The sequence below is a fragment of the Giraffa tippelskirchi genome, chromosome 7, assembly GCF_054371585.1.
Source record: "Giraffa tippelskirchi isolate mGirTip1 chromosome 7, T2T-mGirTip1v1.2.pri, whole genome shotgun sequence".
Classification (NCBI taxonomy): domain Eukaryota; kingdom Metazoa; phylum Chordata; class Mammalia; order Artiodactyla; family Giraffidae; genus Giraffa; species Giraffa tippelskirchi.
Genome location: NC_137281.1, coordinates 12,181,839 through 12,197,251, shown reverse-complemented (window position 1 = coordinate 12,197,251; position 15,413 = coordinate 12,181,839). Strand labels below are relative to the sequence as shown.

The 15,413-nt window shown below is 44.0% G+C and overlaps 1 pseudogene across 1 annotated transcript; it reads right to left on the bottom strand.

Annotated features, from left to right (window-relative positions):
- Positions 1-7,564: 7,564 nt before the first annotated feature.
- On the bottom strand, positions 7,565-14,434 carry LOC145515543 (protein-tyrosine sulfotransferase 2 pseudogene; annotated as a pseudogene). The gene is made up of 4 exons (XR_014060913.1): positions 13,653-14,434; positions 12,437-13,002; positions 10,212-10,564; positions 7,565-9,149 (listed from the first exon to the last, which is right to left on the bottom strand). The product of XR_014060913.1 is annotated as a protein-tyrosine sulfotransferase 2 pseudogene (transcript).
- Positions 14,435-15,413: the final 979 nt, after the last annotated feature.

The window sequence follows — 15,413 nt, the reverse complement described above, 5'->3', positions numbered from 1 at the left end:
CAACCAAATTAAAAAATCAATATTAAAAAAAAAAAAAGAACAGCATGTCCGGTAGCCCTTGATGTCTGGGTGGGAGTTGCTCTGGGCCATGTCCTGGGTCATAGAGGTGACATCTATGGGGGAGTCACCTTCATCAAACACTCAGGGAGTTTGGGTGGGTGTGGGCAGCACCCCCTCCTCTGGTACTGTCCTCAATGCCACACTTACTGAGCTACATCCAGCAATGACCAAGTAAGCACAAAGTTTGCCCTTCCAAGTGCTCAGCCCAGCAAGGGGGGCACCCCTTAACACACAGAAATAGCCAAGAGGAGCAGGGCTGGGATGGGGGGAGGCACAGACAGAGGGGTCAGGGCCAGGGTGGGGGAGCACAGACTCTCACATCTGCCAACATCTCACTTCTCTGGGAATATCCTCTCTCCCAACTAGAAAGATAGTCAGTAACTCTCCTTGCTTTTTCACTTGATGCTAGGCCCTGTATGCCCACTGTTGTACTGTACTATGGTACTTTTCAAGGCTCTATACTGTAAGATTAGAAATGTTTTCTTCATTTTTTGTGTTTGTTTTCTGTTTGTTAGTTGTGTGGAAAGTATTATAGACCTATTACAGTCCAGTTCTGTTTAGCCAATTGTGTTAGTTTGGTACCTGGGCTAAATTTGTTGGACTTATGAACAAATTAGACATATAAATATGCTCTTGGAATGGGACTTGTTTGCATTTAGGGAACTTACTGTACTGAAATTGAATCAGTTATTTATTTATTATTATTTTCTGCTGCACTGCATGACTTGCAGGATCTTAACTCCCTCAGCAGGGATTGAACCTGGGCCCTTGGCAGGGAAAGTACAGAGTCCTAACCACTGGACTGCCAGGGAATTCCCTGAATCAGTAGTTAAAAAACTTCCAACAAACAAAAGTCTACATTTAGAGAAGAGCTAATACCTACCCTTCTGAAACTATTCCCAAAAATTGCAGAGGGAGAAATGCTTCTGAACACATTCCATGAGGCCAGCATCATACCGATACCACAACCAGAAAGATAAAAAAGATAATTACACTACAATATCACTGATGCACACAGATGCAAAAATCCACAACAAAATAGTGCAAACAGAATCCAATGATACATTCAAAATATCTTACATCATGGTCAAGTGAGATTTATCCCAGAGATGTAATGATTTTTCAATATCTGCAAATCAATCAGGAAGAATAAAAGCCATATGATCGTCTCAATAGATGCAGAAAAAGCTTTTGATAAAATTTTTCAACATAATGAAGGTTGTATTGAACTTCCCTGGTGGTACAGTGGGTAACAATCTGCCTGCTGATGCAGGGGACTCAGGTTTGACCCCTGGTTCGAGAAGATTCCACATGTCTCGGGCAAGTAAAGCACGGAAGGCATTAAGGCCACCAACTTGGGACATAACATTGTTTTCCTCTCCTTTGGCTCCTATCCAGAGCAATTTCCTTCTGATAATTTGACTTCTGTGAAGGCTGGCTGGCTGTGGTCAGGGAGTGCAGTCTGAGAGCCTGAACTTGTGTTCAGAGGGAGCTGGGGATCACAGAACAGGACAGGCCAGCAGGAGGTAATGTGTGTGCATCTCCTGGGGGCTGTGAAGGATGTCGCTGAAGCATGCTAGCTCAGTTGCCCCTGAAATCACCTGTTTTCTTCGGGTTATAATATTGATTTATTTTGAGATGCTGCAGGGTTTCTGCGGCATTGGGCTTTGTTTGAAAATTCAGAGTCCTCTAATGGCAAGCTTGCTGTGCCAAAAAACAATCAGTGAAAACCTGAGTGCTTGAGATATTATGAAAGCAAGTCACAGATGTCCCTGGTTTGCATCATCCTCTAACCCAGGGGTCCCCAAGCTCCGGGTCGTGTAGACTGATATCTCCTACAGATCAGCAGCAGCATTAGATTAGAAATAAAATGCACAATAAATGTAATGTGCTTGAATCATCCAGAAACCATCCCCCCAAACTCTGACCCACGGAAAAATTGTTGTTGTTCAGTGCTGTCCGACTGTGCTACCCCATGAACTGCAGCATGCCAGGCTCCCCTGTTTAAAAATAGAAAAAACAGAAGCTGTTTTTCTATTGCTCTAGAGGCATGGCCTTGCTCCTAGGACTCTGCACTTCTGCTTTCTTATTAGGTCCTGCCAGAGGCTCCATAAAGCGTCTTTCAAAGAGGTACAAGATACAATAATGTACCCTCCTTCTGGAGGGTGGTGCCTGGAGTACTGGAGACCTGAGAGATCAGAGACCCGGATAGTGCCTGAGGCCATGAAACTCTCATACTTCATTGTCTTCTTATTTGTTTGTTTTTAAATTTTATTTATTTGGCTGCCTTGGGTCTTAGTTGTGGGATTTGGGATCTAGTGCCCTGACGCAGGATCGAACCCGGGCCACCTGCATTGGGAGCTCAGACTCTTAACCACCGGCCCACCAAGGAAATCCCTGTTTGTTTGTTTTTAAAATTTTTATTTTAAAATTTATTTTTGGCTATGCTGGGTCTTGGTTGCTGTGCGCGGACTTTCTGATTGCAGCAAGTGGGGGCTACTCTTCATTGCAGTGCTCTGGCTCCCCATTGTTGCAGAGCACGAGCTCTAGGGGATGAGCTTCAGTAGTTGTGGCCCATGGGCTTAGCTGTTCTAGGCATGTGGGATCTTCTCAGACCAGGGATCGAACCCGTGTTCCGTGCGTTTAAAGGCAGATTCTTAACCACTGGACCACCAGGGAAGCCCTCCACTCACATTTCTGACCTAGTTGCTGCAAATTCAGGATCTCATGACTTCCTCAGATTGGATATTTTGCTAGAATAATTCTTAGAACTCAGGAAAATACTCTGCTTATGATTAGTATTATTATACCAAGAGCCACAATTTGGAAGCAAAAGGGAGAGCTCTAGGTCAAAGACAGGGTAGGTTCCACATGCAAGCTCCCCCATGTCCTCTCCCCATGGAGTCAGGACATACCACCCTCAGCCATGCTGAAGCTGAAGCTCATCGGATCATTGGTGTTCAGACTGTTCATTCGGGTTTTATCACATCAGCAGGTGTGTCTGAATCACGGGCCATGATATTGAACTCAATGTCTACCCCTACTTCCACCCCTAGATGACAGACTGGCCCAAAGCTTCATCTCCTAATTGCAAGGTTGGTCACTGGGATGACTGGGCCCCCATGCTGAGCCATAGTGTTGGCATGAACTCTGAAGGGGTCCAGGAACTCCTGAACACCAAAGACAGTCCTATAATTTGGGAAATCACAGGACCAGGGGCAATGACTTGACAAGTTTTTCATTATACTGCACTGTTACTTGTAGTCCCCACATTGACCTTCATGCATGCTCAGTCACTCAGTCGTGTTTAACTCTTTCAGACAGAATGGACTGTAGTCCACCAGGCTCCTCTGTCCATGGGATTTCCCAGGCAAGAATACTGGAGTGGGTTGTCATTTCCTTCTCCAGGGGATCTTCTCAATGTAGGGATTGAACCCATATCTCCTGCATCTCCTGCATTGGCAGGCAAATTCTTTACCACTGAGCCACCTGGGAAGTCCCCTGCCATGCTGACACACTGCCTGTATTCAGATGTGTGGTCCATTATCACAGGACTCCTTAGATTCTGGCTCAGAAGTAGGCTGCTTTTGGTCCTGGTTGTACATATTAGCCACATTCTATGGGTCCTTTGAGATTTATTCCCTTTTCTCCCATTTGCCACACTAATAATTTCTATTTGGGGATTTTGAGATTTGGTGACCAAAGGAGGCTGGGGACAGTCTTGTGAGGAAGCTGTTGTCTTTTTTTTTTTTAATACATTTATTTTTCTGTATATTTTGGCTGAGCTGTGCAGTTTGCAGGATCTTAGTTCTGCAACCAGGGATTGAACCTGGTCCTCAGCAGTGTAAGTGCTGTGTCCTGACCACTGGAACCCTAGAAATTCCTGAAACTGAGTAGAACTGAGGCAGGAGGTAGGTGCCCCCTCTCCCCCCACCAACCCCAGGGTAAAGTGACTGGAGATTCATTCCCTATGAACCAAAGCTCCAAGACAAGAAGAGCAGGACAATTAAGGGAGGAGGCTGGGCCCTTCCCAGACCACATATTTCTCATTCTCAAAGTTGGGAGACCTCCCTGACCTCACATGTACAAAAAGGCTCCTTGGAGGTCAAACAGGAGTATTGTTAACTAAGGCCAGGTTACCCACAGGTCCCTTCAGTAGAATCCATCATGGCTAAGAGATGTGTGTGCACATATGGGAGGATCCTGAGATATACCAAATATGGACTGTGAACCAGGCAAGTCAAAATGCTTGGCCAAAGAAAACTCAGAAGAAATGCCCCATGAAAGTAATTCAAACTGCCGTGAGGGTGCAACCCTCACACATCGCACCATTGCACTCATCTCACGCTAGCAAAGTAATGCTCAAAATTTTCCAAGCCAGGCTTCGAAAGTACGTGAACCATGAACTTCCAGATGTTCAAGCCAAATTTAAAAAAGGCAGAGGAACCAGAGATCAAATTGCCAACATCCGTTGGATCATCAAAAAAACTCTAGAGTTCCAGAAAAACATCTACTTCTGTTTTATTGACGATGCCAAAGACTTCGACTATGTGGATCACAACAAACTGTGGAAAATTCTTAAAGAGATGGGAATACCAGACCACCTGACCTGCCTCTTGAAAAATTTACATGCAGGTCAGGAAGCAACAGTTAGAACTGGACATGGAACTGGACATGGACAGGTTCCAAATAGGGAAAGGAGTACATCAAGGCTGTATATTGTTACCCTGCTTATTTAACTTATATGCAGAGTACATCATGAGAAATGCTGGGCTGGATGAAGCACAAGCTGGAATCAAGATTACCGGGAGAAATATCAATAACCTCAGATATGCAGATGACACCACCCTTATGGCAGAAAGTGAATAACTAAAGAGCCTCTTGATGAAAGTGAAAGTGGAGAGTGAAAAAGTTGGCTTAAAGCTCAACGTTCAGAAAACTAAGAACATGGCATCTGGTCCCATCACTTCATGGCAAATAGATGGGGAAACAGTGATAGACTTTATTTTTTTGGGCTCCAAAATTACTGCAAGTGGTGACTGCAGACATGAGATTAAAAGATGTGTGCTCCTTGGAAGAAAAGCTATGATCAACCTAGACAGCATATTAAAAAACAGAGACATTACTTTGCCAACAAAGGTCCGTCTAGTCAAGGCTATGGTTTTCCCAGTAGTCATGTATAGATGTGAGAGTTGGACTATAAGGAAGGTGAGTGCCGAAGAATTGATGTTTTTGAATTGTGGTGTTGGAGAAGACTCTTGAGAGTCCCTTGGACTGCAAGGAGATCTGACCAGTCCACCCTAAAGGAAATCAATCCTGAGTATTCATTGGAAGGACTGATGCTGAAGCTGAAACTCCAATACGTTGGCCACCTGATGCGAAGAACTGACTCATTGGAAAAGACCTTGATGCTGGGAAAGATTGAAGTCAGGAGGAGAAGGGGACGACAGAGGATGAGATGGTCGGATGGCTTCACTGACTCAATGGACATGAGTTTGGGTAAGCTTCAGGAGTTGATGATGGATAGGGAGGCCTGGCGTGCTGGAGTCCATGGGGTCACAAAGAGTTAGACACAACTAAGCAACTGAACTAAACTGAACTGAGGATGCAACACAGGGACTCTCCCTCTGAGTCTGCCCATGTGTGTATCCACAAGTACTATACTTTTTTCCTCTTAATAACTGCTCTACCTGCTTTACTACTTTCCGTCTTGGTGGAAATTCTGTTCTGCAGACCTGAAGGACTAGGGCTCTTGTCACTAGTGGCTAGGATCTGGTGTTTTCACTGCTGTGACTTGGCCTCAGTCTCTGGGATCTCAGTCTCTTGAAGCTCCACTTCAAGCCGTTGGAGGCTGAGGCCACCCGAGATCAGAACAAAGGAGGAATCAAAGAGAGCCTCATATATTAAACTCTTAGATAGATTCTTTGAGTTTAAAAGTAAGCGTCAATAGAAGAGGCACAGGCAGTGAGCCTTGTTCCAGCAAACAAAGCTACCAAGGTGGTCCTGCAAATTAAGGAGGATGGCAAATCCATTTCTTTAAAAAAGTTCTCAAGGGGGAATATATAAAATACCTAAGTTTCAAATGAAATTAACTGATGCTTGCTCCTTGGAAGAAAGGCTATGACAAACCTAGACAGCATATTAAAAAGCAGAGACATCACTTTGTTGACAAAGGTCTATATAGTCAAAGCTATGGTTTTCCCAGTAGTTGTGTATGGATGTGAGAGTTGGACCATAAAGAAGGTTGAGTGCCGAAGAATTGAGGCTTTTGAATTGTGGTGTTGGAGAAGACGCTTGAGAATCTCTTGGACAGCAAGGAGATCAAACCAGTCAATCCTAAAGAAAATCAATCCTGAATATTCACTGGAAGGACTGATGCTAAAGCTGAAGCTCCAATACTTTGGCCACCTGATTTGAAGAACTGACTCATTGGAAAAGACCCTGATGCTGAAAAAGATTGAAGGCGGGAGGAGAAGGGGATGACAGAGGATGAGATGGTTGGATGGCATCACTGACTCAAGGGACATGAGTTTGAGCAAACTCTGGGAGATAAGTGAAGGACAGGGAAGCCTGGCGTGCTGCAGTCCACGAGGTCACAAAGAGCTGGACACAATTGAACAACAAAAGTTCCAAAAGCCAGACTATTTCCAGACTGTTGGTTCTTTACCTTGGATTGTCCCGAAAGAGTGTTTCAAGGTAAGTTTCTAAGGATTCATCCTTTATAAACATATCCAAATACATTCCCCATTAGCAGTTCTGTTTTGGCGATGAATAGCAAGCAAATATGCTTGGGTTAGAGGTCCTATTTCCACTTGAATGCAGTTTCTTCTCTTCTGGCAACAAAACTACTTACAGAGATTTGAAAATCATGAGCTTCCTAGGAGGGAGAAGGTGTGTTTTGCCAAAAGTTTTACTTTCATTTTAGTTTTGGAGGATTTGTTAACAAGAGAAACCACTCATTACACACACACACTAAACAATTTCAATATTTAATAGTAGGTTATGTGACAATTTCAATATTTAATAGTGGGTTATGTGACAAGTTCAATATTTAATAGTGGGTTATGTGACAATTTCAATATACAGTCATTAAACAACAAAAAAAAATAAAAATAATAGAGAGATATAACCGTGTATACATCACCAAATTGGGTCAAAACCTACATCTAGACTTGAACAGCACTGGGAAGCCCCAAATAACAGCAATTCGGAGTCCCAGTTGGGAAAAGGGTCCCAGGTGGTGCGTCCACCCCATGGGTGAGACTTCAACTTGCAGCTTTGGGGGCTCCCGCTTGTAATCCCAGGCCACAAACTGATATTATCATCAGTTTATGTGCAGAAGTGCAACTCTGGTTTTTTCTTTAACTTTTACAATGCTGTTTGTTTCACCTTGTAAGTCACAAGATTCTTTAGACCCTGGGGGACTGGCCAGGTCTCCAGGGGCTTAAGAAATTCCCAAGACTCACTCCCTTTCTTATCTAAAGTGCTGCTTAACTTATTGGTAACAACTGGTATGCTTGCGGGCAGGCATGTAGTTCAGGCAAAGGCCAGAAGTTGGTCAGAGGCTTGCTCCCCTACTTCTGAAACCTGAACAAGACTACCTCCATTTTAATTTCCCTAACAAGGTGCTATTCTCGTTCATCTGAAAATAGCCTTTCAGATTGGCTGGTTGATTATAGTCCCCTTTCAAGACCTGGTGTGCATTGTTGATGATGACGGGGTTGGGTCATAGCTGAGCCGAGCCAGCATGGGGGCGATCTGGACCATGTCCTGGGACACATCTCCAGGGATGTGGCCTGTCCACTTGGAGAGAGATTCCAGATCCACAGGCTTGATGACCTGGGCTGTGGATCACTCGATCTTGGACAGGGAAATGCCACTGGGCTTGCTGATGAGGTCCTTGTCACACAGGACAGTACGGCTCCAGGTGATGGGGAGGATGTCAAGGATGAGCTAGAGGGAGCACCAGGGTGCAGCACCCCCTGCTCTTAGTACAGAGGCAGGCATTTGTCCTTGCCCACCTCCACGCACAGGGCATATGTCACCTCCATGGCCTGGCTCCACCTGGTGAGGTCGTCGTGGTAGCTGCCGAGGTTCAAGCTGGCAATGGTGATGTTGCAGGTGACCATGGAGTACGTGGAGGCCCAACTGTCCTTCACCACCAGCAGGGAGGAGGTGCAACAGGTAGATGGGGAGCTTGAGTGTGGAGGGGTCTTGGTTGCAGAGGGTGCCGACCAGCTTGCCGTGCTTGACGATCACCTCCAGGTTGAAGGCCTGCAGGGCCACATCCAGCACCTCATCAGTCATGCCCACCTCGTCCAACTGCAGCTTCTCCTGGCTGGACTTGGACCAGGCCTGGTACATGGCCAGCACATGGGAGATGATGTGGGTCTCCTTGCAGCACTGCATCTTGGGGTGGGCATCCAGCATGGCACACAACAGCATGGTGTCCCTCCAGGGCAGGAGTCCCTAGAAGATGAGCAACAAGGCCTTCCCATAGAGGTACTCCAGGTGGTCCACGCCCACCGTCAGCAGGTCCTCCAGGGCAGGCATTATTAACTGGCCAGGTGAGGGGATTTCATCTACTAATTTCAATAGTGACCTGAGCATGACTATAATCTTTCTTTTAAAATAAATTTTCTCAGGGCCAAACAATTAGAGCCTTGGAGTGGAGAAACTTACCACAGTAACCCAAAAGTATTAGATGCAAGTAATTGGCCATTAACTCAACAATTGGGATTGATTTCTAAAAGTAGCACAAGATCATGCATATGTTAGAAAAGCATTTGATCCAAATATAAAATCCAAGAAGTCAAGAAAACATTATAAATGATAAACCAGTAAATTTTCAGATAGAAACCACAAAAATTATAACCAGATTCACTCAGTCCTGTGAATATAACCAGTTCACTCAGTCCTTTTGTTAACCTTCTATGAAGCAATCAGGTTTTTCACTAGAATTTTTCAGTTTCTTACTCACTTCAGCATTATGGTCTGAAAGTCAGAAACTTGTATTTATCCAAAAGTTCTTTCTGTATATCTTCTTGAAGAGGAAGCATTTTTGCAAAGGCATTGTAGTGAAACTGTGTCTATAATGACAAAAGAAGAAGGCATGTTTAAAATCTGATTACAGTGCAATTGACAAAGTAGCTTGGTTACTGCTGTGACATACAACACTTTCAGATAATAACTATGACTGATAACATTTTACTAGGATAGACTAGATTTTTAGGAAGTCCATATAATCACTAGAATATCTATTATTACTCGTAACACTTACCATACAATCTAACCTAAGAAGATTTATTACTCATTTGATAACACTTCCCATGTAATTTAACCTACCAAATGAACCTAATTAGCTTAATATCTCTCTTTGTCCTGTTTCAGGGGCCCTTTGAAGCATCCCAGAGTTAGCTAAGGGTCAAGAAGACTTCATTAGAATTTGATTTAGAAAGTTTTGTTAAAAATAGCAAAAGGGATTAAAACACTAAATCAGATAGAATCATAGATCAGTGTGAACAATGGTTATTCACTTTGCCAGCGGTGGCGGATGGTCACTTAGCTTGCTGATATGTTACAATGAGCATATACTGAGGCTCAGGGTCTAGTGGAAGTCGACTCTGCCATCTTGGCCTTACTTGGTTCTAACCACGTTTCATCACATCCTATGGCTATGTCATTCTTTTAAAGGTTGTGTTCTGCCCTCTTTCCTCCTATTTCATTCCTCCCTCAGAGATTTTATTCCCATATTCTTATGTGAAGCAGAGGGGCGATGGTCCATCTTCTGTAACTGCTTCAAGACTGAGTAGGGGCATTGACCCTGCCTGTCAGGGAGTAAAAAATCTCTGGATGCCTGATCTAGGGGCCCCAGGGGCAGCACAGCTCCTTGTTTTTATCTGCATGGGCCAGAATCCCTGCACAGTCACCATCCAGCGTGTGGAACTATTGTAACTGCTTCCACAGTCTTTCTATGAATCTCCTTGATGATGAAGCACTTTTTGGGATAGCATCGGAGTACAAAAGTATCTATAGATACTTAAGAGGAAAGGCTTAAGAGGAATGGTTAAACATCTGATTACAGTGTAATCAATAAAGAAACTTGGTTACAGTAACCAGAATTACAAATGATTACATTTAACTTAACATACCAAATTTGTTGTTGTTTTTCAGTCGCTAAGTTGTGTCTGACTCTGCAACCCCATGGACTGTAGCACACCAGGCTCCTCTGTCTTCCACTTTCTCCCAGAGTCTGTTCAAATTCCTGTCCATTGACTCAGTGATGCTGTCTAACCATGTCATCCTCTGCTGCCCCTTTCTCCTTTTGCCTTCAATCTTTCCCAGCATCAAGATCTTTTCCGGTGAGTCGGCTCTTCGAATCAGGTGGCCAAAGTACTGGAGCTTCAGCTTCAGCAACCAGTCCTTCCAATGAATATTCAGGGTTGACTCCTAAATATTTTTCTTTAAGATACCTCAGGGAAGCTCTAAAGTATTTCAAGGTTAGCTGGAAATCAAAAGAATTTAATTAAAACTTGGTATTTGGAGAGCTTGTCAAAATGTTTTAAAATACTTGGTCAAATAAGATCATCAGTCACTGTGAGACAATATTTGTTCCTCAACCAAAGTAACAAGAGATCTCAAAAGCAAATGCAAATCATTTAAAGGCAAAGAAATGCACAGCCTGTTGTCAAAAGCAGCATTTCAAGAATACTTTGGAAGGATAAAACAAATCCAGTCTTCTAGCCTATTTCTAACAAATCCATGTACTCACTAAATTCATTTCAATCTTAGAAAATCCCGATCATGCATAACTCTTTTCAGTACTTTTTCATTTCTCACAGCTTCTCTTACTGAAAACACATAGCTTACTTTCCTTAACAAGTTTTTTCCACATTGAGTTACTTTTCTTGTTGAAAAGTTTGTAACAGATAGAATGAGATCTTACTTGACCTCTAGTAAACCTAAGTAGAACAGAAGTATTATACTTCACACTGATGACTCTGAAGACATAGCTATACTAATTAGATCAACAAATAAACATTAATACCGTGTATTAATTTAATACAGAATATTTCTTAGTTCACATGAACTTGAAATTCATTTAGCTTAATTTCCTAGTGGCTCAGCTGGTAAAGAATCTGTCTGCAATGTGGGAGACCTGGGTTCGATCCCTGGGTTGGGAAGATCCCCTGGAGAAGGACCGGCTACCCACTCCAGTATTCTGGCCTGGAGAATCCCATGGACTATATAGTCCGTGGGGTCACCAACAGTCGAACACGTCTGAGTGACTTTCACTTTCACTTCAATTTCTCTTGTATTTAGAATTGTTTGATTAGTAAGCACTTACTTTTCTTTAAGCCAATTAAATTGAGCTCATTTATGAATTAACCTCTGCAATAATATCCAAAGAAAAAGACACATACTGAGACATACATATATCCAGACAGACAGAATGAGAGATCTAGCTTCATTTTCTAAACTTAGTCATGAATCAGGTAACATAAAATTCACTAGTTTATAAATACCAGTTGGAATAGGTAAAAATTTTAAAGGCTTCTTCCTATTTTTCTCTGTCTCAGGAATTAGAGATGGTCTAAGTAAGTGTTTCTGAGAGCCCTAGTCTCAAGGCACAGAGAGAGAAAATCAAGTTCTCTAAGTAGGACTTGTTCCCTCAGAGTCAGAATTCTGAAAAGATGTTTGATTAAGCTTGCTTTTACTAAATGTATATGCAAAAAGAACCAGTTTTGGAATGAGTTTTTTAAGAGTTTTGCCTAAATCAACTTTCTCTGGAATCTAAACAATACAGTGACCCCACACAATGTTACCCCACTTCACAAGGCAGAATGGCCATCACACATCACCATGCAGAACACAAAATATAAAATACATACAGGCCCAGCTGTTCTAATCAGACACGCCCTGAAATACAAGATTGAAGTCTCTCAGAAAGCCTCCTACTGAGACACAGAACTTCAGACCTGAGTGCTAACAGAGTAAATGGAAATATCTCAGACCTTCAGAGTTCAAAGGGAGGCAAGGACGCCAGGTTGAAAGAAGGGAAAAAGGGGAGACAATGTTTCTTGACACAGATGTTTCTTGGCACCTGCAAATGCCCAGGTGTTATAAGGCTTTTCCCTCGGCTTCTAGGAAGGGAGGACGGCAATTTGGCCCTACCAGAGACCAGATACCAGACCAGAACCAGAATTCAAGTTCTCTGCCCACCGGAGGTGATCAGGCTCCCACACTCAGATCAAGCTGAGGCCCTTCAAACCGACTCCTGTATCCAGGACCAGGACAGAAGAAAAAAAAGGGTAGGAGAGGTTGAAAAGAGGAAAGAAAGAGGGAAGGGGAAAGAAGTCACTTTCTTTTTCCTTACCTGGTCAGGGCATCTGCGCCAGGAGGAGATCAGGGACAAAAGGTTCCAGTTACGGCCACTGGATCTGGTTCATTGGTGGGCGAGCTGGTCGCCGAGTGCCCCAAGTGGTTAGGATGTCAGTTGTAGTGAAGAGGTCCCACAAGAGTTGACATTTGATGCAGGAAGGGGACCTCTTCCAGGGCCCGAGAGAGGGCTCTTGTCTAACCCTCAGAAACGAATCATATGAGGAGACACACATGCTGACAAAGCAAGAGTCTTCTTTGGGAAGGGGCACCCAGGGGGAGAGCAGCAGGGAAAGGGAACCCAGGAGAACTGTTCCGCCACATGGTTCGAGTTCTCAAGTTTTATGGTAATAGTATTAGTTTCTGGGTTTTCTCTGGCCAATCATTCTGACTTAGGGTCCTTCCTGGTGGTGCAAACATCACTCAGCCAAGATGGATTCCAGTAAGGAGGATTCTGGGAGGCTGGTAACCAGGACATATGAACCGATGTCTCTCCTTTTGACCTTTCCTGTATTCTTCCAGTTGGTAGTTGCTTGTTAGTTCCACATTTCTTACCAGGACTTCCTGTTTTGAAATACATATGTTAATAGTTACTATGCAGCTTGGCCAGGGTAGGCAGTTTCAGTCTCTGTTTTCCCTAACACTTTAAGGACAAAGCTTAACTTCAAGTTTCTCCTAAGAATATTAGAATATTTCTGTTCTCTCAGGGTCAGTGTTCTCGGGAAAAAAAAAAAAGGTATTTTATCAAGCCAGCTTTCTCTAATTGTACATGCAAAAATAGCCAGTTTTGGAATTTCAAGAGTTTCATCCCAATCAATTTTCTCTAGTGTCTAAAGAATATTGTGACCACACGATGTTAAAATATCTTTCCCTTACCTACAGGTTTATAACTACAGGTCGACCAGTCAGCCAAAATTTTTCTTAGGAGGTCATCTGATGGAATCAAAGAAGAGTTTTCTGATTTTGATCAGACATGAGTGAACCAAATACAAACCAGACCTCACCAGCTGATGAAAGCCTATAGCAGGGGGAGAAAAACAGAAAGCATAAAGCTCAGAGTGGCTCCTTCCAATTCTTTCTAAGCCTGTGATTTTTGTCCAAGTGGTACCTTACAGGTGGAATTTCCAAAATGAAATACCCAGATGGAAGCTGAATGTTCCCCAGATGGGATCAACATTTCCTCAGATGCACATGTTGAAGGTGAAGCCGCTTACCTCAGGTTGGGACTTGAATCCATGTGCTGGAACTCGAACCTCGAACCCAGCCAAAACCCACTGTCAGGCGAGTGTATGGTCCTCAGTTCTGTCTCGTCACAACAAAGATTTGGAGTGATGGACATTAGAGCCCTCGGCGGGTCACAGCTCTCGGGTCTTGGACAGACCGTGTTATAGCTCTTAGACGAATCAGTGTTACAGCTCTTTTATTTAGATAGTAGCAGGAAAATCCATCCTCGAAGCATGAGGGCATGCCAACCGTTGACCCAAAGACACGAAGAGAAGAACGCCCCTGCGCGCGGGGCGGGGGTGGGGGGCGGAGAGGGGGAGAGAGAGAGAGAGGGCGCACTTTGGCTCCTCTTTTTATGTTTTTTTCTTCCCTCTGGGCCTGCCTTATACAAATCGGGCTTAGCCAGGCGTGTTGTTCCACCTAAAGTTCTCACTTAGGTCTTCGGACCTTCCTTTGTTCTATTTTCGTGGGCTTTTCCCTTCCTTGTCTTTTAGCCACCGCCATTTTGGACTCCTGTTTCCTATTCTAACTACCTAACATTCCCCGCTCAAGAGATGGGAGGCCCAATTCTTTGGGAATAGGGGCGTCGAGGTCTTTCTGGCTACTTCCTGCTGAACTGGGACGGCGAGGGGTATTGGGCCTCCCCCTCTTGCTAGTCTCAGGCCTCGGAGTCCTCACAGCGGTGTCCATCTAAGGGTGACTGATATTTTCCATGGTCAGCCGTAGTTTTATATCCTTGTTGAACTGGCACTGCATGTTGTAGCTTGTTGACCTGGGCAGAGACAAAACAGGTTGGACCAAAACAGGTTAGACAATTGATAATACATGGAACAATCATAAGCAGCATCAATATGGTATAACAAGGAGTAGCAGGGGCATTAGCCAATTCCAAATTCACACCGCCAGGATGGCTCAAGTCCCTCCTTGTTCAGGGATCAGAAGATCTATCTTCTGTCTGTTTTGGAGTACAATCTGTCAAGCTGTGTTGGCTCTTTAGAGCTACCTTGAGAAATCTTACCCCCAGAAACTAGATTTTGGGGGTGTTCATTAGAATGGCACTCATTCTACTGAATGAGTACTGAATAGGTATCTGAGTACCTACTGAATAGGTATCTGAGTACCTACTGAATAGGTATCTGAGATCTCCAGGGACTCACAAGTGGATTGAGTGTCCTCTTCTGTTTTCTTCCACGGCTTGACTCGTGAGTAGTGAATCCAGGAGTCATGCATGTCCTGGTACCTTGACTGCTGTGGGGGTAGAAAGTATTACAGGGTAGGGGCCCTTCCATGTGGGCTGGAGTTGAGCCTTTGGGGACCCATCTTTCCAGCCTTTAATTAGGACTTGTGTCCCTGGAGCATAGAGTGGTGACTCCTTAGAGTCTTTTGGGTCCTGGTTCATACCCCACAAGTGTATATCCTGTTGGAAATGCCCAATGGCCATGGATAAGACTGGAGGGTCTGAACCTCTGGATCTAGGAAGAGGTCATTGACATAAACAAAAGGTCTCCCATATAGCATCTCATAAGGACTAAGACCAACCCGTTCCTTAGGGGCAATACGGGTGCAGAGGAGGGCTATTGGTAAAGCCTCCTTCCACCCCAGGGAGGTCTCCTGGGTTATCTTTTTATCGCTGATTTTAAGAATTGGTTGGCTCTTTCTACTTTTCCTGAAAACTGAGGCCTCCAGGCACAATGGAGATAATAAGTAATGCCCAATGCTTTAGAGACCCCTTGGGTGACCTCAGAAGTATG